The following is a 15,644-nucleotide window of genomic DNA, read 5'->3' as shown; positions in this document are numbered from 1 at the left end:
CACTGGCTTTCACGCGCCGCTTGCTGGCCACAGAAAAACCGTCAGCCTGCCTGAGTGCTGCAGTAGCGTCGCAGCGCAGCAGGGGGCGGAGCTTGCGAGTGCCCTGCCACATGTCGAGGCTGAGTGACGTGTTGGCGTCGCAGGGCAGCAGGGGGCGCCCCGCCACATGTTCTGTTTTTGATGCTCTTGTGAGTCAGTGCACCGTTCCTGGAGAGAGTGCAAGACCAGGTCGATGCGTGGCGTGGTAGGAGCCAGCCCCTTTCCCCAGCGCCCTGTTCCAAAAATCAGGTTAATATTTGGTCCCCAGATCGGGGAACTATCAGATATTAAACTGATAAGAACAGATACTACACTTGATCTTAGCCAAAAGGCCGAGAAGCGATAGCCCGTCAATTCCCCGCTGGCCCCCCTCCCTTCCTCAGCCACTGGCTTTCACGCGCCGCTTGCTGGCCACAGAAAAACCGTCAGCCTGCCTGAGTGCTGCAGTAGCGTCGCAGCGCAGCAGGGGGCGGAGCTTGCGAGTGCCCTGCCACATGTCGAGGCTGAGTGACGTGTTGGCGTCGCAGGGCAGCAGGGGGCGCCCCGCCACATGTTCTGTTTTTGATGCTCTTGTGAGTCAGTGCACCGTTCCTGGAGAGAGTGCAAGACCAGGTCGATGCGTGGCGTGGTAGGAGCCAGCCCCTTTCCCCAGCGCCCTGTTCCAAAAATCAGGTTAATATTTGGTCCCCAGATCGGGGAACTATCAGATATTAAACTGATAAGAACAGATACTACACTTGATCTTAGCCAAAAGGCCGAGAAGCGATAGCCCGTCAATTCCCCGCTGGCCCCCCTCCCTTCCTCAGCCACTGGCTTTCACGCGCCGCTTGCTGGCCACAGAAAAACCGTCAGCCTGCCTGAGTGCTGCAGTAGCGTCGCAGCGCAGCAGGGGGCTCAGCGTGTGCGTCCTTTACTCTGCCGTCGACACCTGCGGTGCCAGTAGGCAGGTGCTGCCACATGTTCTGTTTTTGATGCTCTTGTGAGTCAGTGCACCGTTCCTGGAGAGAGTGCAAGACCAGGTCGATGCGTGGCGTGGTAGGAGCCAGCCCCTTTCCCCAGCGCCCTGTTCCAAAAATCAGGTTAATATTTGGTCCCCAGATCGGGGAACTATCAGATATTAAACTGATAAGAACAGATACTACACTTGATCTTAGCCAAAAGGCCGAGAAGCGATAGCCCGTCAATTCCCCGCTGGCCCCCCTCCCTTCCTCAGCCACTGGCTTTCACGCGCCGCTTGCTGGCCACAGAAAAACCGTCAGCCTGCCTGAGTGCTGCAGTAGCGTCGCAGCGCAGCAGGGGGCTCAGCGTGTGCGTCCTTTACTCTGCCGTCGACACCTGCGGTGCCAGTAGGCAGGTGCTGCCACATGTTCTGTTTTTGATGCTCTTGTGAGTCAGTGCACCGTTCCTGGAGAGAGTGCAAGACCAGGTCGATGCGTGGCGTGGTAGGAGCCAGCCCCTTTCCCCAGCGCCCTGTTCCAAAAATCAGGTTAATATTTGGTCCCCAGATCGGGGAACTATCAGATATTAAACTGATAAGAACAGATACTACACTTGATCTTAGCCAAAAGGCCGAGAAGCGATAGCCCGTCAATTCCCCGCTGGCCCCCCTCCCTTCCTCAGCCACTGGCTTTCACGCGCCGCTTGCTGGCCACAGAAAAACCGTCAGCCTGCCTGAGTGCTGCAGTAGCGTCGCAGCGCAGCAGGGGGCTCAGCGTGTGCGTCCTTTACTCTGCCGTCGACACCTGCGGTGCCAGTAGGCAGGTGCTGCCACATGTTCTGTTTTTGATGCTCTTGTGAGTCAGTGCACCGTTCCTGGAGAGAGTGCAAGACCAGGTCGATGCGTGGCGTGGTAGGAGCCAGCCCCTTTCCCCAGCGCCCTGTTCCAAAAATCAGGTTAATATTTGGTCCCCAGATCGGGGAACTATCAGATATTAAACTGATAAGAACAGACACTACACTTGATCTTAGCCAAAAGGCCGAGAAGCGATAGCCCGTCAATTCCCCGCTGGCCCCCCTCCCTTCCTCAGCCACTGGCTTTCACGCGCCGCTTGCTGGCCACAGAAAAACCGTCAGCCTGCCTGAGTGCTGCAGTAGCGTCGCAGCGCAGCAGGGGGCTCAGCGTGTGCGTCCTTTACTCTGCCGTCGACACCTGCGGTGCCAGTAGGCAGGTGCTGCCACATGTTCTGTTTTTGATGCTCTTGTGAGTCAGTGCACCGTTCCTGGAGAGAGTGCAAGACCAGGTCGATGCGTGGCGTGGTAGGAGCCAGCCCCTTTCCCCAGCGCCCTGTTCCAAAAATCAGGTTAATATTTGGTCCCCAGATCGGGGAACTATCAGATATTAAACTGATAAGAACAGATACTACACTTGATCTTAGCCAAAAGGCCGAGAAGCGATAGCCCGTCAATTCCCAGCTGGCCCCCCTCCCTTCCTCAGCCACTGGCTTTCACGCGCCGCTTGCTGGCCACAGAAAAACCGTCAGCCTGCCTGAGTGCTGCAGTAGCGTCGCAGCGCAGCAGGGGGCTCAGCGTGTGCGTCCTTTACTCTGCCGTCGACACCTGCTGTGCCAGGAGGCAGGTGCTGCCACATGTTCTGTTTTTGATGCTCTTGTGAGTCAGTGCACCGTTCCTGGAGAGAGTGCAAGACCAGGTCGATGCGTGGCGTGGTAGGAGCCAGCCCCTTTCCCCAGCGCCCTGTTCCAAAAATCAGGTTAATATTTGGTCCCCAGATCGGGGAACTATCAGATATTAAACTGATAAGAACAGATACTACACTTGATCTTAGCCAAAAGGCCGAGAAGCGATAGCCCGTCAATTCCCCGCTGGCCCCCCTCCCTTCCTCAGCCACTGGCTTTCACGCGCCGCTTGCTGGCCACAGAAAAACCGTCAGCCTGCCTGAGTGCTGCAGTAGCGTCGCAGCGCAGCAGGGGGCGGAGCTTGCGAGTGCCCTGCCACATGTCGAGGCTGAGTGACGTGTTGGCGTCGCAGGGCAGCAGGGGGCGCCCCGCCACATGTTCTGTTTTTGATGCTCTTGTGAGTCAGTGCACCGTTCCTGGAGAGAGTGCAAGACCAGGTCGATGCGTGGCGTGGTAAGAGCCAGCCCCTTTCCCCAGCGCCCTGTTCCAAAAATCAGGTTAATATTTGGTCCCCAGATCGGGGAACTATCAGATATTAAACTGATAAGAACAGATACTACACTTGATCTTAGCCAAAAGGCCGAGAAGCGATAGCCCGTCAATTCCCCGCTGGCCCCCCTCCCTTCCTCAGCCACTGGCTTTCACGCGCCGCTTGCTGGCCACAGAAAAACCGTCAGCCTGCCTGAGTGCTGCAGTAGCGTCGCAGCGCAGCAGGGGGCGGAGCTTGCGAGTGCCCTGCCACATGTCGAGGCTGAGTGACGTGTTGGCGTCGCAGGGCAGCAGGGGGCGCCCCGCCACATGTTCTGTTTTTGATGCTCTTGTGAGTCAGTGCACCGTTCCTGGAGAGAGTGCAAGACCAGGTCGATGCGTGGCGTGGTAGGAGCCAGCCCCTTTCCCCAGCGCCCTGTTCCAAAAATCAGGTTAATATTTGGTCCCCAGATCGGGGAACTATCAGATATTAAACTGATAAGAACAGATACTACACTTGATCTTAGCCAAAAGGCCGAGAAGCGATAGCCCGTCAATTCCCCGCTGGCCCCCCTCCCTTCCTCAGCCACTGGCTTTCACGCGCCGCTTGCTGGCCACAGAAAAACCGTCAGCCTGCCTGAGTGCTGCAGTAGCGTCGCAGCGCAGCAGGGGGCTCAGCGTGTGCGTCCTTTACTCTGCCGTCGACACCTGCGGTGCCAGTAGGCAGGTGCTGCCACATGTTCTGTTTTTGATGCTCTTGTGAGTCAGTGCACCGTTCCTGGAGAGAGTGCAAGACCAGGTCGATGCGTGGCGTGGTAGGAGCCAGCCCCTTTCCCCAGCGCCCTGTTCCAAAAATCAGGTTAATATTTGGTCCCCAGATCGGGGAACTATCAGATATTAAACTGATAAGAACAGATACTACACTTGATCTTAGCCAAAAGGCCGAGAAGCGATAGCCCGTCAATTCCCCGCTGGCCCCCCTCCCTTCCTCAGCCACTGGCTTTCACGCGCCGCTTGCTGGCCACAGAAAAACCGTCAGCCTGCCTGAGTGCTGCAGTAGCGTCGCAGCGCAGCAGGGGGCGGAGCTTGCGAGTGCCCTGCCACATGTCGAGGCTGAGTGACGTGTTGGCGTCGCAGGGCAGCAGGGGGCGCCCCGCCACATGTTCTGTTTTTGATGCTCTTGTGAGTCAGTGCACCGTTCCTGGAGAGAGTGCAAGACCAGGTCGATGCGTGGCGTGGTAGGAGCCAGCCCCTTTCCCCAGCGCCCTGTTCCAAAAATCAGGTTAATATTTGGTCCCCAGATCGGGGAACTATCAGATATTAAACTGATAAGAACAGATACTACACTTGATCTTAGCCAAAAGGCCGAGAAGCGATAGCCCGTCAATTCCCCGCTGGCCCCCCTCCCTTCCTCAGCCACTGGCTTTCACGCGCCGCTTGCTGGCCACAGAAAAACCGTCAGCCTGCCTGAGTGCTGCAGTAGCGTCGCAGCGCAGCAGGGGGCGGAGCTTGCGAGTGCCCTGCCACATGTCGAGGCTGAGTGACGTGTTGGCGTCGCAGGGCAGCAGGGGGCGCCCCGCCACATGTTCTGTTTTTGATGCTCTTGTGAGTCAGTGCACCGTTCCTGGAGAGAGTGCAAGACCAGGTCGATGCGTGGCGTGGTAGGAGCCAGCCCCTTTCCCCAGCGCCCTGTTCCAAAAATCAGGTTAATATTTGGTCCCCAGATCGGGGAACTATCAGATATTAAACTGATAAGAACAGATACTACACTTGATCTTAGCCAAAAGGCCGAGAAGCGATAGCCCGTCAATTCCCCGCTGGCCCCCCTCCCTTCCTCAGCCACTGGCTTTCACGCGCCGCTTGCTGGCCACAGAAAAACCGTCAGCCTGCCTGAGTGCTGCAGTAGCGTCGCAGCGCAGCAGGGGGCTCAGCGTGTGCGTCCTTTACTCTGCCGTCGACACCTGCGGTGCCAGTAGGCAGGTGCTGCCACATGTTCTGTTTTTGATGCTCTTGTGAGTCAGTGCACCGTTCCTGGAGAGAGTGCAAGACCAGGTCGATGCGTGGCGTGGTAGGAGCCAGCCCCTTTCCCCAGCGCCCTGTTCCAAAAATCAGGTTAATATTTGGTCCCCAGATCGGGGAACTATCAGATATTAAACTGATAAGAACAGATACTACACTTGATCTTAGCCAAAAGGCCGAGAAGCGATAGCCCGTCAATTCCCCGCTGGCCCCCCTCCCTTCCTCAGCCACTGGCTTTCACGCGCCGCTTGCTGGCCACAGAAAAACCGTCAGCCTGCCTGAGTGCTGCAGTAGCGTCGCAGCGCAGCAGGGGGCTCAGCGTGTGCGTCCTTTACTCTGCCGTCGACACCTGCGGTGCCAGTAGGCAGGTGCTGCCACATGTTCTGTTTTTGATGCTCTTGTGAGTCAGTGCACCGTTCCTGGAGAGAGTGCAAGACCAGGTCGATGCGTGGCGTGGTAGGAGCCAGCCCCTTTCCCCAGCGCCCTGTTCCAAAAATCAGGTTAATATTTGGTCCCCAGATCGGGGAACTATCAGATATTAAACTGATAAGAACAGATACTACACTTGATCTTAGCCAAAAGGCCGAGAAGCGATAGCCCGTCAATTCCCCGCTGGCCCCCCTCCCTTCCTCAGCCACTGGCTTTCACGCGCCGCTTGCTGGCCACAGAAAAACCGTCAGCCTGCCTGAGTGCTGCAGTAGCGTCGCAGCGCAGCAGGGGGCTCAGCGTGTGCGTCCTTTACTCTGCCGTCGACACCTGCGGTGCCAGTAGGCAGGTGCTGCCACATGTTCTGTTTTTGATGCTCTTGTGAGTCAGTGCACCGTTCCTGGAGAGAGTGCAAGACCAGGTCGATGCGTGGCGTGGTAGGAGCCAGCCCCTTTCCCCAGCGCCCTGTTCCAAAAATCAGGTTAATATTTGGTCCCCAGATCGGGGAACTATCAGATATTAAACTGATAAGAACAGACACTACACTTGATCTTAGCCAAAAGGCCGAGAAGCGATAGCCCGTCAATTCCCCGCTGGCCCCCCTCCCTTCCTCAGCCACTGGCTTTCACGCGCCGCTTGCTGGCCACAGAAAAACCGTCAGCCTGCCTGAGTGCTGCAGTAGCGTCGCAGCGCAGCAGGGGGCTCAGCGTGTGCGTCCTTTACTCTGCCGTCGACACCTGCGGTGCCAGTAGGCAGGTGCTGCCACATGTTCTGTTTTTGATGCTCTTGTGAGTCAGTGCACCGTTCCTGGAGAGAGTGCAAGACCAGGTCGATGCGTGGCGTGGTAGGAGCCAGCCCCTTTCCCCAGCGCCCTGTTCCAAAAATCAGGTTAATATTTGGTCCCCAGATCGGGGAACTATCAGATATTAAACTGATAAGAACAGATACTACACTTGATCTTAGCCAAAAGGCCGAGAAGCGATAGCCCGTCAATTCCCCGCTGGCCCCCCTCCCTTCCTCAGCCACTGGCTTTCACGCGCCGCTTGCTGGCCACAGAAAAACCGTCAGCCTGCCTGAGTGCTGCAGTAGCGTCGCAGCGCAGCAGGGGGCTCAGCGTGTGCGTCCTTTACTCTGCCGTCGACACCTGCGGTGCCAGTAGGCAGGTGCTGCCACATGTTCTGTTTTTGATGCTCTTGTGAGTCAGTGCACCGTTCCTGGAGAGAGTGCAAGACCAGGTCGATGCGTGGCGTGGTAGGAGCCAGCCCCTTTCCCCAGCGCCCTGTTCCAAAAATCAGGTTAATATTTGGTCCCCAGATCGGGGAACTATCAGATATTAAACTGATAAGAACAGATACTACACTTGATCTTAGCCAAAAGGCCGAGAAGCGATAGCCCGTCAATTCCCCGCTGGCCCCCCTCCCTTCCTCAGCCACTGGCTTTCACGCGCCGCTTGCTGGCCACAGAAAAACCGTCAGCCTGCCTGAGTGCTGCAGTAGCGTCGCAGCGCAGCAGGGTGCGGAGCTTGCGAGTGCCCTGCCACATGTCGAGGCTGAGTGACGTGTTGGCGTCGCAGGGCAGCAGGGGGCGACCCGCCACATGTTCTGTTTTTGATGCTCTTGTGAGTCAGTGCACCGTTCCTGGAGAGAGTGCAAGACCAGGTCGATGCGTGGCGTGGTAGGAGCCAGCCCCTTTCCCCAGCGCCCTGTTCCAAAAATCAGGTTAATATTTGGTCCCCAGATCGGGGAACTATCAGATATTAAACTGATAAGAACAGATACTACACTTGATCTTAGCCAAAAGGCCGAGAAGCGATAGCCCGTCAATTCCCCGCTGGCCCCCCTCCCTTCCTCAGCCACTGGCTTTCACGCGCCGCTTGCTGGCCACAGAAAAACCGTCAGCCTGCCTGAGTGCTGCAGTAGCGTCGCAGCGCAGCAGGGGGCGGAGCTTGCGAGTGCCCTGCCACATGTCGAGGCTGAGTGACGTGTTGGCGTCGCAGGGCAGCAGGGGGCGCCCCGCCACATGTTCTGTTTTTGATGCTCTTGTGAGTCAGTGCACCGTTCCTGGAGAGAGTGCAAGACCAGGTCGATGCGTGGCGTGGTAGGAGCCAGCCCCTTTCCCCAGCGCCCTGTTCCAAAAATCAGGTTAATATTTGGTCCCCAGATCGGGGAACTATCAGATATTAAACTGATAAGAACAGATACTACACTTGATCTTAGCCAAAAGGCCGAGAAGCGATAGCCCGTCAATTCCCCGCTGGCCCCCCTCCCTTCCTCAGCCACTGGCTTTCACGCGCCGCTTGCTGGCCACAGAAAAACCGTCAGCCTGCCTGAGTGCTGCAGTAGCGTCGCAGCGCAGCAGGGGGCTCAGCGTGTGCGTCCTTTACTCTGCCGTCGACACCTGCGGTGCCAGTAGGCAGGTGCTGCCACATGTTCTGTTTTTGATGCTCTTGTGAGTCAGTGCACCGTTCCTGGAGAGAGTGCAAGACCAGGTCGATGCGTGGCGTGGTAGGAGCCAGCCCCTTTCCCCAGCGCCCTGTTCCAAAAATCAGGTTAATATTTGGTCCCCAGATCGGGGAACTATCAGATATTAAACTGATAAGAACAGATACTACACTTGATCTTAGCCAAAAGGCCGAGAAGCGATAGCCCGTCAATTCCCCGCTGGCCCCCCTCCCTTCCTCAGCCACTGGCTTTCACGCGCCGCTTGCTGGCCACAGAAAAACCGTCAGCCTGCCTGAGTGCTGCAGTAGCGTCGCAGCGCAGCAGGGGGCTCAGCGTGTGCGTCCTTTACTCTGCCGTCGACACCTGCGGTGCCAGTAGGCAGGTGCTGCCACATGTTCTGTTTTTGATGCTCTTGTGAGTCAGTGCACCGTTCCTGGAGAGAGTGCAAGACCAGGTCGATGCGTGGCGTGGTAGGAGCCAGCCCCTTTCCCCAGCGCCCTGTTCCAAAAATCAGGTTAATATTTGGTCCCCAGATCGGGGAACTATCAGATATTAAACTGATAAGAACAGATACTACACTTGATCTTAGCCAAAAGGCCGAGAAGCGATAGCCCGTCAATTCCCCGCTGGCCCCCCTCCCTTCCTCAGCCACTGGCTTTCACGCGCCGCTTGCTGGCCACAGAAAAACCGTCAGCCTGCCTGAGTGCTGCAGTAGCGTCGCAGCGCAGCAGGGGGCGGAGCTTGCGAGTGCCCTGCCACATGTCGAGGCTGAGTGACGTGTTGGCGTCGCAGGGCAGCAGGGGGCGCCCCGCCACATGTTCTGTTTTTGATGCTCTTGTGAGTCAGTGCACCGTTCCTGGAGAGAGTGCAAGACCAGGTCGATGCGTGGCGTGGTAGGAGCCAGCCCCTTTCCCCAGCGCCCTGTTCCAAAAATCAGGTTAATATTTGGTCCCCAGATCGGGGAACTATCAGATATTAAACTGATAAGAACAGATACTACACTTGATCTTAGCCAAAAGGCCGAGAAGCGATAGCCCGTCAATTCCCCGCTGGCCCCCCTCCCTTCCTCAGCCACTGGCTTTCACGCGCCGCTTGCTGGCCACAGAAAAACCGTCAGCCTGCCTGAGTGCTGCAGTAGCGTCGCAGCGCAGCAGGGGGCGGAGCTTGCGAGTGCCCTGCCACATGTCGAGGCTGAGTGACGTGTTGGCGTCGCAGGGCAGCAGGGGGCGCCCCGCCACATGTTCTGTTTTTGATGCTCTTGTGAGTCAGTGCACCGTTCCTGGAGAGAGTGCAAGACCAGGTCGATGCGTGGCGTGGTAGGAGCCAGCCCCTTTCCCCAGCGCCCTGTTCCAAAAATCAGGTTAATATTTGGTCCCCAGATCGGGGAACTATCAGATATTAAACTGATAAGAACAGATACTACACTTGATCTTAGCCAAAAGGCCGAGAAGCGATAGCCCGTCAATTCCCCGCTGGCCCCCCTCCCTTCCTCAGCCACTGGCTTTCACGCGCCGCTTGCTGGCCACAGAAAAACCGTCAGCCTGCCTGAGTGCTGCAGTAGCGTCGCAGCGCAGCAGGGGGCGGAGCTTGCGAGTGCCCTGCCACATGTCGAGGCTGAGTGACGTGTTGGCGTCGCAGGGCAGCAGGGGGCGCCCCGCCACATGTTCTGTTTTTGATGCTCTTGTGAGTCAGTGCACCGTTCCTGGAGAGAGTGCAAGACCAGGTCGATGCGTGGCGTGGTAGGAGCCAGCCCCTTTCCCCAGCGCCCTGTTCCAAAAATCAGGTTAATATTTGGTCCCCAGATCGGGGAACTATCAGATATTAAACTGATAAGAACAGATACTACACTTGATCTTAGCCAAAAGGCCGAGAAGCGATAGCCCGTCAATTCCCCGCTGGCCCCCCTCCCTTCCTCAGCCACTGGCTTTCACGCGCCGCTTGCTGGCCACAGAAAAACCGTCAGCCTGCCTGAGTGCTGCAGTAGCGTCGCAGCGCAGCAGGGGGCTCAGCGTGTGCGTCCTTTACTCTGCCGTCGACACCTGCGGTGCCAGTAGGCAGGTGCTGCCACATGTTCTGTTTTTGATGCTCTTGTGAGTCAGTGCACCGTTCCTGGAGAGAGTGCAAGACCAGGTCGATGCGTGGCGTGGTAGGAGCCAGCCCCTTTCCCCAGCGCCCTGTTCCAAAAATCAGGTTAATATTTGGTCCCCAGATCGGGGAACTATCAGATATTAAACTGATAAGAACAGATACTACACTTGATCTTAGCCAAAAGGCCGAGAAGCGATAGCCCGTCAATTCCCCGCTGGCCCCCCTCCCTTCCTCAGCCACTGGCTTTCACGCGCCGCTTGCTGGCCACAGAAAAACCGTCAGCCTGCCTGAGTGCTGCAGTAGCGTCGCAGCGCAGCAGGGGGCTCAGCGTGTGCGTCCTTTACTCTGCCGTCGACACCTGCGGTGCCAGTAGGCAGGTGCTGCCACATGTTCTGTTTTTGATGCTCTTGTGAGTCAGTGCACCGTTCCTGGAGAGAGTGCAAGACCAGGTCGATGCGTGGCGTGGTAGGAGCCAGCCCCTTTCCCCAGCGCCCTGTTCCAAAAATCAGGTTAATATTTGGTCCCCAGATCGGGGAACTATCAGATATTAAACTGATAAGAACAGATACTACACTTGATCTTAGCCAAAAGGCCGAGAAGCGATAGCCCGTCAATTCCCCGCTGGCCCCCCTCCCTTCCTCAGCCACTGGCTTTCACGCGCCGCTTGCTGGCCACAGAAAAACCGTCAGCCTGCCTGAGTGCTGCAGTAGCGTCGCAGCGCAGCAGGGGGCTCAGCGTGTGCGTCCTTTACTCTGCCGTCGACACCTGCGGTGCCAGTAGGCAGGTGCTGCCACATGTTCTGTTTTTGATGCTCTTGTGAGTCAGTGCACCGTTCCTGGAGAGAGTGCAAGACCAGGTCGATGCGTGGCGTGGTAGGAGCCAGCCCCTTTCCCCAGCGCCCTGTTCCAAAAATCAGGTTAATATTTGGTCCCCAGATCGGGGAACTATCAGATATTAAACTGATAAGAACAGACACTACACTTGATCTTAGCCAAAAGGCCGAGAAGCGATAGCCCGTCAATTCCCCGCTGGCCCCCCTCCCTTCCTCAGCCACTGGCTTTCACGCGCCGCTTGCTGGCCACAGAAAAACCGTCAGCCTGCCTGAGTGCTGCAGTAGCGTCGCAGCGCAGCAGGGGGCTCAGCGTGTGCGTCCTTTACTCTGCCGTCGACACCTGCGGTGCCAGTAGGCAGGTGCTGCCACATGTTCTGTTTTTGATGCTCTTGTGAGTCAGTGCACCGTTCCTGGAGAGAGTGCAAGACCAGGTCGATGCGTGGCGTGGTAGGAGCCAGCCCCTTTCCCCAGCGCCCTGTTCCAAAAATCAGGTTAATATTTGGTCCCCAGATCGGGGAACTATCAGATATTAAACTGATAAGAACAGATACTACACTTGATCTTAGCCAAAAGGCCGAGAAGCGATAGCCCGTCAATTCCCAGCTGGCCCCCCTCCCTTCCTCAGCCACTGGCTTTCACGCGCCGCTTGCTGGCCACAGAAAAACCGTCAGCCTGCCTGAGTGCTGCAGTAGCGTCGCAGCGCAGCAGGGGGCTCAGCGTGTGCGTCCTTTACTCTGCCGTCGACACCTGCTGTGCCAGGAGGCAGGTGCTGCCACATGTTCTGTTTTTGATGCTCTTGTGAGTCAGTGCACCGTTCCTGGAGAGAGTGCAAGACCAGGTCGATGCGTGGCGTGGTAGGAGCCAGCCCCTTTCCCCAGCGCCCTGTTCCAAAAATCAGGTTAATATTTGGTCCCCAGATCGGGGAACTATCAGATATTAAACTGATAAGAACAGATACTACACTTGATCTTAGCCAAAAGGCCGAGAAGCGATAGCCCGTCAATTCCCCGCTGGCCCCCCTCCCTTCCTCAGCCACTGGCTTTCACGCGCCGCTTGCTGGCCACAGAAAAACCGTCAGCCTGCCTGAGTGCTGCAGTAGCGTCGCAGCGCAGCAGGGGGCGGAGCTTGCGAGTGCCCTGCCACATGTCGAGGCTGAGTGACGTGTTGGCGTCGCAGGGCAGCAGGGGGCGCCCCGCCACATGTTCTGTTTTTGATGCTCTTGTGAGTCAGTGCACCGTTCCTGGAGAGAGTGCAAGACCAGGTCGATGCGTGGCGTGGTAGGAGCCAGCCCCTTTCCCCAGCGCCCTGTTCCAAAAATCAGGTTAATATTTGGTCCCCAGATCGGGGAACTATCAGATATTAAACTGATAAGAACAGATACTACACTTGATCTTAGCCAAAAGGCCGAGAAGCGATAGCCCGTCAATTCCCCGCTGGCCCCCCTCCCTTCCTCAGCCACTGGCTTTCACGCGCCGCTTGCTGGCCACAGAAAAACCGTCAGCCTGCCTGAGTGCTGCAGTAGCGTCGCAGCGCAGCAGGGGGCGGAGCTTGCGAGTGCCCTGCCACATGTCGAGGCTGAGTGACGTGTTGGCGTCGCAGGGCAGCAGGGGGCGCCCCGCCACATGTTCTGTTTTTGATGCTCTTGTGAGTCAGTGCACCGTTCCTGGAGAGAGTGCAAGACCAGGTCGATGCGTGGCGTGGTAGGAGCCAGCCCCTTTCCCCAGCGCCCTGTTCCAAAAATCAGGTTAATATTTGGTCCCCAGATCGGGGAACTATCAGATATTAAACTGATAAGAACAGATACTACACTTGATCTTAGCCAAAAGGCCGAGAAGCGATAGCCCGTCAATTCCCCGCTGGCCCCCCTCCCTTCCTCAGCCACTGGCTTTCACGCGCCGCTTGCTGGCCACAGAAAAACCGTCAGCCTGCCTGAGTGCTGCAGTAGCGTCGCAGCGCAGCAGGGGGCGGAGCTTGCGAGTGCCCTGCCACATGTCGAGGCTGAGTGACGTGTTGGCGTCGCAGGGCAGCAGGGGGCGCCCCGCCACATGTTCTGTTTTTGATGCTCTTGTGAGTCAGTGCACCGTTCCTGGAGAGAGTGCAAGACCAGGTCGATGCGTGGCGTGGTAGGAGCCAGCCCCTTTCCCCAGCGCCCTGTTCCAAAAATCAGGTTAATATTTGGTCCCCAGATCGGGGAACTATCAGATATTAAACTGATAAGAACAGATACTACACTTGATCTTAGCCAAAAGGCCGAGAAGCGATAGCCCGTCAATTCCCCGCTGGCCCCCCTCCCTTCCTCAGCCACTGGCTTTCACGCGCCGCTTGCTGGCCACAGAAAAACCGTCAGCCTGCCTGAGTGCTGCAGTAGCGTCGCAGCGCAGCAGGGGGCTCAGGTGTGCGTCCTTTACTCTGCCGTCGACACCTGCGTGCAGTAGGCAGGTGCTGCCACATGTTCTGTTTTTGATGCTCTTGTGAGTCAGTGCACCGTTCCTGGAGAGAGTGCAAGACCAGGTCGATGCGTGGCGTGGTAGGAGCCAGCCCCTTTCCCCAGCGCCCTGTTCCAAAAATCAGGTTAATATTTGGTCCCCAGATCGGGGAACTATCAGATATTAAACTGATAAGAACAGATACTACACTTGATCTTAGCCAAAAGGCCGAGAAGCGATAGCCCGTCAATTCCCCGCTGGCCCCCCTCCCTTCCTCAGCCACTGGCTTTCACGCGCCGCTGCTGGCCACAGAAAAACCGTCAGCCTGCCTGAGTGCTGCAGTAGCGTCGCAGCGCAGCAGGGGGCGGAGCTTGCGAGTGCCCTGCCACATGTCGAGGCTGAGTGACGTGTTGGCGTCGCAGGGCAGCAGGGGGCGCCCCGCCACATGTTCTGTTTTGATGCTCTTGTGAGTCAGTGCACCGTTCCTGGAGAGAGTGCAAGACCAGGTCGATGCGTGCGTGGTAGGAGCCAGCCCCTTTCCCCAGCGCCCTGTTCCAAAAATCAGGTTAATATTTGGTCCCCAGATCGGGGAACTATCAGATATTAAACTGATAAGAACAGATACTACACTTGATCTTAGCCAAAAGGCCGAGAAGCGATAGCCCGTCAATTCCCCGCTGGCCCCCCTCCCTTCCTCAGCCACTGGCTTTCACGCGCCGCTTGCTGGCCACAGAAAAACCGTCAGCCTGCCTGAGTGCTGCAGTAGCGTCGCAGCGCAGCAGGGGGCGGAGCTTGCGAGTGCCCTGCCACATGTCGAGGCTGAGTGACGTGTTGGCGTCGCAGGGCAGCAGGGGGCGCCCCGCCACATGTTCTGTTTTTGATGCTCTTGTGAGTCAGTGCACCGTTCCTGGAGAGAGTGCAAGACCAGGTCGATGCGTGGCGTGGTAGGAGCCAGCCCCTTTCCCCAGCGCCCTGTTCCAAAAATCAGGTTAATATTTGGTCCCCAGATCGGGGAACTATCAGATATTAAACTGATAAGAACAGATACTACACTTGATCTTAGCCAAAAGGCCGAGAAGCGATAGCCCGTCAATTCCCCGCTGGCCCCCCTCCCTTCCTCAGCCACTGGCTTTCACGCGCCGCTTGCTGGCCACAGAAAAACCGTCAGCCTGCCTGAGTGCTGCAGTAGCGTCGCAGCGCAGCAGGGGGCTCAGCGTGTGCGTCCTTTACTCTGCCGTCGACACCTGCGGTGCCAGTAGGCAGGTGCTGCCACATGTTCTGTTTTTGATGCTCTTGTGAGTCAGTGCACCGTTCCTGGAGAGAGTGCAAGACCAGGTCGATGCGTGGCGTGGTAGGAGCCAGCCCCTTTCCCCAGCGCCCTGTTCCAAAAATCAGGTTAATATTTGGTCCCCAGATCGGGGAACTATCAGATATTAAACTGATAAGAACAGATACTACACTTGATCTTAGCCAAAAGGCCGAGAAGCGATAGCCCGTCAATTCCCCGCTGGCCCCCCTCCCTTCCTCAGCCACTGGCTTTCACGCGCCGCTTGCTGGCCACAGAAAAACCGTCAGCCTGCCTGAGTGCTGCAGTAGCGTCGCAGCGCAGCAGGGGGCTCAGCGTGTGCGTCCTTTACTCTGCCGTCGACACCTGCGGTGCCAGTAGGCAGGTGCTGCCACATGTTCTGTTTTTGATGCTCTTGTGAGTCAGTGCACCGTTCCTGGAGAGAGTGCAAGACCAGGTCGATGCGTGGCGTGGTAGGAGCCAGCCCCTTTCCCCAGCGCCCTGTTCCAAAAATCAGGTTAATATTTGGTCCCCAGATCGGGGAACTATCAGATATTAAACTGATAAGAACAGATACTACACTTGATCTTAGCCAAAAGGCCGAGAAGCGATAGCCCGTCAATTCCCCGCTGGCCCCCCTCCCTTCCTCAGCCACTGGCTTTCACGCGCCGCTTGCTGGCCACAGAAAAACCGTCAGCCTGCCTGAGTGCTGCAGTAGCGTCGCAGCGCAGCAGGGGGCTCAGCGTGTGCGTCCTTTACTCTGCCGTCGACACCTGCGGTGCCAGTAGGCAGGTGCTGCCACATGTTCTGTTTTTGATGCTCTTGTGAGTCAGTGCACCGTTCCTGGAGAGAGTGCAAGACCAGGTCGATGCGTGGCGTGGTAGGAGCCAGCCCCTTTCCCCAGCGCCCTGTTCCAAAAATCAGGTTAATATTTGGTCCCCAGATCGGGGAACTATCAGATATTAAACTGATAAGAACAGACACTAC

The 15,644-nt window shown here is 57.2% G+C and overlaps 37 non-coding genes and 1 pseudogene across 37 annotated transcripts; all 38 read right to left on the bottom strand.

The window, feature by feature from the left end:
* Positions 1-191: 191 nt before the first annotated feature.
* Positions 192-383, bottom strand: LOC145338183 (U2 spliceosomal RNA). Its single transcript, XR_013885532.1, has one exon. It is a non-coding gene; the product is annotated as a U2 spliceosomal RNA (small nuclear RNA).
* A 231-nt stretch (positions 384-614) lies between these two features.
* Positions 615-806, bottom strand: LOC145338182 (U2 spliceosomal RNA). The gene has a single exon (XR_013885531.1). It is a non-coding gene; the product is annotated as a U2 spliceosomal RNA (small nuclear RNA).
* Positions 807-1,021: 215 nt separating this feature from the next.
* Positions 1,022-1,213, bottom strand: LOC145338180 (U2 spliceosomal RNA). Its single transcript, XR_013885529.1, has one exon. It is a non-coding gene; the product is annotated as a U2 spliceosomal RNA (small nuclear RNA).
* A 215-nt stretch (positions 1,214-1,428) lies between these two features.
* Positions 1,429-1,620, bottom strand: LOC145338179 (U2 spliceosomal RNA). The gene has a single exon (XR_013885528.1). It is a non-coding gene; the product is annotated as a U2 spliceosomal RNA (small nuclear RNA).
* A 215-nt stretch (positions 1,621-1,835) lies between these two features.
* LOC145338383 (U2 spliceosomal RNA) lies at positions 1,836-2,027 on the bottom strand. Its single transcript, XR_013885729.1, has one exon. It is a non-coding gene; the product is annotated as a U2 spliceosomal RNA (small nuclear RNA).
* Positions 2,028-2,242: 215 nt separating this feature from the next.
* Positions 2,243-2,434, bottom strand: LOC145338178 (U2 spliceosomal RNA). The gene has a single exon (XR_013885527.1). It is a non-coding gene; the product is annotated as a U2 spliceosomal RNA (small nuclear RNA).
* Positions 2,435-2,649: 215 nt separating this feature from the next.
* LOC145338177 (U2 spliceosomal RNA) lies at positions 2,650-2,841 on the bottom strand. Its single transcript, XR_013885526.1, has one exon. It is a non-coding gene; the product is annotated as a U2 spliceosomal RNA (small nuclear RNA).
* Positions 2,842-3,072: 231 nt separating this feature from the next.
* LOC145338360 (U2 spliceosomal RNA) lies at positions 3,073-3,264 on the bottom strand. Its single transcript, XR_013885706.1, has one exon. It is a non-coding gene; the product is annotated as a U2 spliceosomal RNA (small nuclear RNA).
* Positions 3,265-3,495: 231 nt separating this feature from the next.
* Positions 3,496-3,687, bottom strand: LOC145338176 (U2 spliceosomal RNA). The gene has a single exon (XR_013885525.1). It is a non-coding gene; the product is annotated as a U2 spliceosomal RNA (small nuclear RNA).
* A 215-nt stretch (positions 3,688-3,902) lies between these two features.
* LOC145338175 (U2 spliceosomal RNA) lies at positions 3,903-4,094 on the bottom strand. The gene has a single exon (XR_013885524.1). It is a non-coding gene; the product is annotated as a U2 spliceosomal RNA (small nuclear RNA).
* Positions 4,095-4,325: 231 nt separating this feature from the next.
* Positions 4,326-4,517, bottom strand: LOC145338174 (U2 spliceosomal RNA). Its single transcript, XR_013885523.1, has one exon. It is a non-coding gene; the product is annotated as a U2 spliceosomal RNA (small nuclear RNA).
* A 231-nt stretch (positions 4,518-4,748) lies between these two features.
* LOC145338173 (U2 spliceosomal RNA) lies at positions 4,749-4,940 on the bottom strand. The gene has a single exon (XR_013885522.1). It is a non-coding gene; the product is annotated as a U2 spliceosomal RNA (small nuclear RNA).
* A 215-nt stretch (positions 4,941-5,155) lies between these two features.
* LOC145338172 (U2 spliceosomal RNA) lies at positions 5,156-5,347 on the bottom strand. Its single transcript, XR_013885521.1, has one exon. It is a non-coding gene; the product is annotated as a U2 spliceosomal RNA (small nuclear RNA).
* Positions 5,348-5,562: 215 nt separating this feature from the next.
* On the bottom strand, positions 5,563-5,754 carry LOC145338171 (U2 spliceosomal RNA). Its single transcript, XR_013885520.1, has one exon. It is a non-coding gene; the product is annotated as a U2 spliceosomal RNA (small nuclear RNA).
* A 215-nt stretch (positions 5,755-5,969) lies between these two features.
* Positions 5,970-6,161, bottom strand: LOC145338382 (U2 spliceosomal RNA). Its single transcript, XR_013885728.1, has one exon. It is a non-coding gene; the product is annotated as a U2 spliceosomal RNA (small nuclear RNA).
* A 215-nt stretch (positions 6,162-6,376) lies between these two features.
* Positions 6,377-6,568, bottom strand: LOC145338169 (U2 spliceosomal RNA). The gene has a single exon (XR_013885518.1). It is a non-coding gene; the product is annotated as a U2 spliceosomal RNA (small nuclear RNA).
* A 215-nt stretch (positions 6,569-6,783) lies between these two features.
* LOC145338168 (U2 spliceosomal RNA) lies at positions 6,784-6,975 on the bottom strand. The gene has a single exon (XR_013885517.1). It is a non-coding gene; the product is annotated as a U2 spliceosomal RNA (small nuclear RNA).
* Positions 6,976-7,206: 231 nt separating this feature from the next.
* Positions 7,207-7,398, bottom strand: LOC145338167 (U2 spliceosomal RNA). Its single transcript, XR_013885516.1, has one exon. It is a non-coding gene; the product is annotated as a U2 spliceosomal RNA (small nuclear RNA).
* Positions 7,399-7,629: 231 nt separating this feature from the next.
* On the bottom strand, positions 7,630-7,821 carry LOC145338166 (U2 spliceosomal RNA). The gene has a single exon (XR_013885515.1). It is a non-coding gene; the product is annotated as a U2 spliceosomal RNA (small nuclear RNA).
* A 215-nt stretch (positions 7,822-8,036) lies between these two features.
* LOC145338165 (U2 spliceosomal RNA) lies at positions 8,037-8,228 on the bottom strand. The gene has a single exon (XR_013885514.1). It is a non-coding gene; the product is annotated as a U2 spliceosomal RNA (small nuclear RNA).
* Positions 8,229-8,443: 215 nt separating this feature from the next.
* Positions 8,444-8,635, bottom strand: LOC145338164 (U2 spliceosomal RNA). The gene has a single exon (XR_013885513.1). It is a non-coding gene; the product is annotated as a U2 spliceosomal RNA (small nuclear RNA).
* A 231-nt stretch (positions 8,636-8,866) lies between these two features.
* LOC145338163 (U2 spliceosomal RNA) lies at positions 8,867-9,058 on the bottom strand. Its single transcript, XR_013885512.1, has one exon. It is a non-coding gene; the product is annotated as a U2 spliceosomal RNA (small nuclear RNA).
* A 231-nt stretch (positions 9,059-9,289) lies between these two features.
* On the bottom strand, positions 9,290-9,481 carry LOC145338162 (U2 spliceosomal RNA). The gene has a single exon (XR_013885511.1). It is a non-coding gene; the product is annotated as a U2 spliceosomal RNA (small nuclear RNA).
* A 231-nt stretch (positions 9,482-9,712) lies between these two features.
* LOC145338161 (U2 spliceosomal RNA) lies at positions 9,713-9,904 on the bottom strand. Its single transcript, XR_013885510.1, has one exon. It is a non-coding gene; the product is annotated as a U2 spliceosomal RNA (small nuclear RNA).
* A 215-nt stretch (positions 9,905-10,119) lies between these two features.
* Positions 10,120-10,311, bottom strand: LOC145338160 (U2 spliceosomal RNA). The gene has a single exon (XR_013885509.1). It is a non-coding gene; the product is annotated as a U2 spliceosomal RNA (small nuclear RNA).
* Positions 10,312-10,526: 215 nt separating this feature from the next.
* LOC145338158 (U2 spliceosomal RNA) lies at positions 10,527-10,718 on the bottom strand. The gene has a single exon (XR_013885507.1). It is a non-coding gene; the product is annotated as a U2 spliceosomal RNA (small nuclear RNA).
* A 215-nt stretch (positions 10,719-10,933) lies between these two features.
* Positions 10,934-11,125, bottom strand: LOC145338381 (U2 spliceosomal RNA). The gene has a single exon (XR_013885727.1). It is a non-coding gene; the product is annotated as a U2 spliceosomal RNA (small nuclear RNA).
* A 215-nt stretch (positions 11,126-11,340) lies between these two features.
* LOC145338157 (U2 spliceosomal RNA) lies at positions 11,341-11,532 on the bottom strand. Its single transcript, XR_013885506.1, has one exon. It is a non-coding gene; the product is annotated as a U2 spliceosomal RNA (small nuclear RNA).
* Positions 11,533-11,747: 215 nt separating this feature from the next.
* On the bottom strand, positions 11,748-11,939 carry LOC145338156 (U2 spliceosomal RNA). The gene has a single exon (XR_013885505.1). It is a non-coding gene; the product is annotated as a U2 spliceosomal RNA (small nuclear RNA).
* A 231-nt stretch (positions 11,940-12,170) lies between these two features.
* LOC145338155 (U2 spliceosomal RNA) lies at positions 12,171-12,362 on the bottom strand. The gene has a single exon (XR_013885504.1). It is a non-coding gene; the product is annotated as a U2 spliceosomal RNA (small nuclear RNA).
* Positions 12,363-12,593: 231 nt separating this feature from the next.
* Positions 12,594-12,785, bottom strand: LOC145338154 (U2 spliceosomal RNA). The gene has a single exon (XR_013885503.1). It is a non-coding gene; the product is annotated as a U2 spliceosomal RNA (small nuclear RNA).
* Positions 12,786-13,016: 231 nt separating this feature from the next.
* On the bottom strand, positions 13,017-13,208 carry LOC145338153 (U2 spliceosomal RNA). The gene has a single exon (XR_013885502.1). It is a non-coding gene; the product is annotated as a U2 spliceosomal RNA (small nuclear RNA).
* A 212-nt stretch (positions 13,209-13,420) lies between these two features.
* LOC145338152 (U2 spliceosomal RNA) lies at positions 13,421-13,612 on the bottom strand. The gene has a single exon (XR_013885501.1). It is a non-coding gene; the product is annotated as a U2 spliceosomal RNA (small nuclear RNA).
* A 229-nt stretch (positions 13,613-13,841) lies between these two features.
* LOC145338474 (U2 spliceosomal RNA) lies at positions 13,842-14,032 on the bottom strand. The gene has a single exon (XR_013885817.1). It is a non-coding gene; the product is annotated as a U2 spliceosomal RNA (small nuclear RNA).
* Positions 14,033-14,263: 231 nt separating this feature from the next.
* Positions 14,264-14,455, bottom strand: LOC145338151 (U2 spliceosomal RNA). The gene has a single exon (XR_013885500.1). It is a non-coding gene; the product is annotated as a U2 spliceosomal RNA (small nuclear RNA).
* A 215-nt stretch (positions 14,456-14,670) lies between these two features.
* On the bottom strand, positions 14,671-14,862 carry LOC145338149 (U2 spliceosomal RNA). Its single transcript, XR_013885499.1, has one exon. It is a non-coding gene; the product is annotated as a U2 spliceosomal RNA (small nuclear RNA).
* A 215-nt stretch (positions 14,863-15,077) lies between these two features.
* LOC145338148 (U2 spliceosomal RNA) lies at positions 15,078-15,269 on the bottom strand. Its single transcript, XR_013885498.1, has one exon. It is a non-coding gene; the product is annotated as a U2 spliceosomal RNA (small nuclear RNA).
* Positions 15,270-15,484: 215 nt separating this feature from the next.
* LOC145338491 (U2 spliceosomal RNA) lies at positions 15,485-15,644 on the bottom strand (annotated as a pseudogene; the record flags this gene model as incomplete).

Source organism: Carcharhinus amblyrhynchos, unplaced genomic scaffold (genome assembly GCF_965287045.1).
Source record: "Carcharhinus amblyrhynchos unplaced genomic scaffold, sCarAmb.v2.hapA scaffold_98, whole genome shotgun sequence".
Classification (NCBI taxonomy): domain Eukaryota; kingdom Metazoa; phylum Chordata; class Chondrichthyes; order Carcharhiniformes; family Carcharhinidae; genus Carcharhinus; species Carcharhinus amblyrhynchos.
This window is presented reverse-complemented; position numbering and strand designations above follow the sequence as displayed.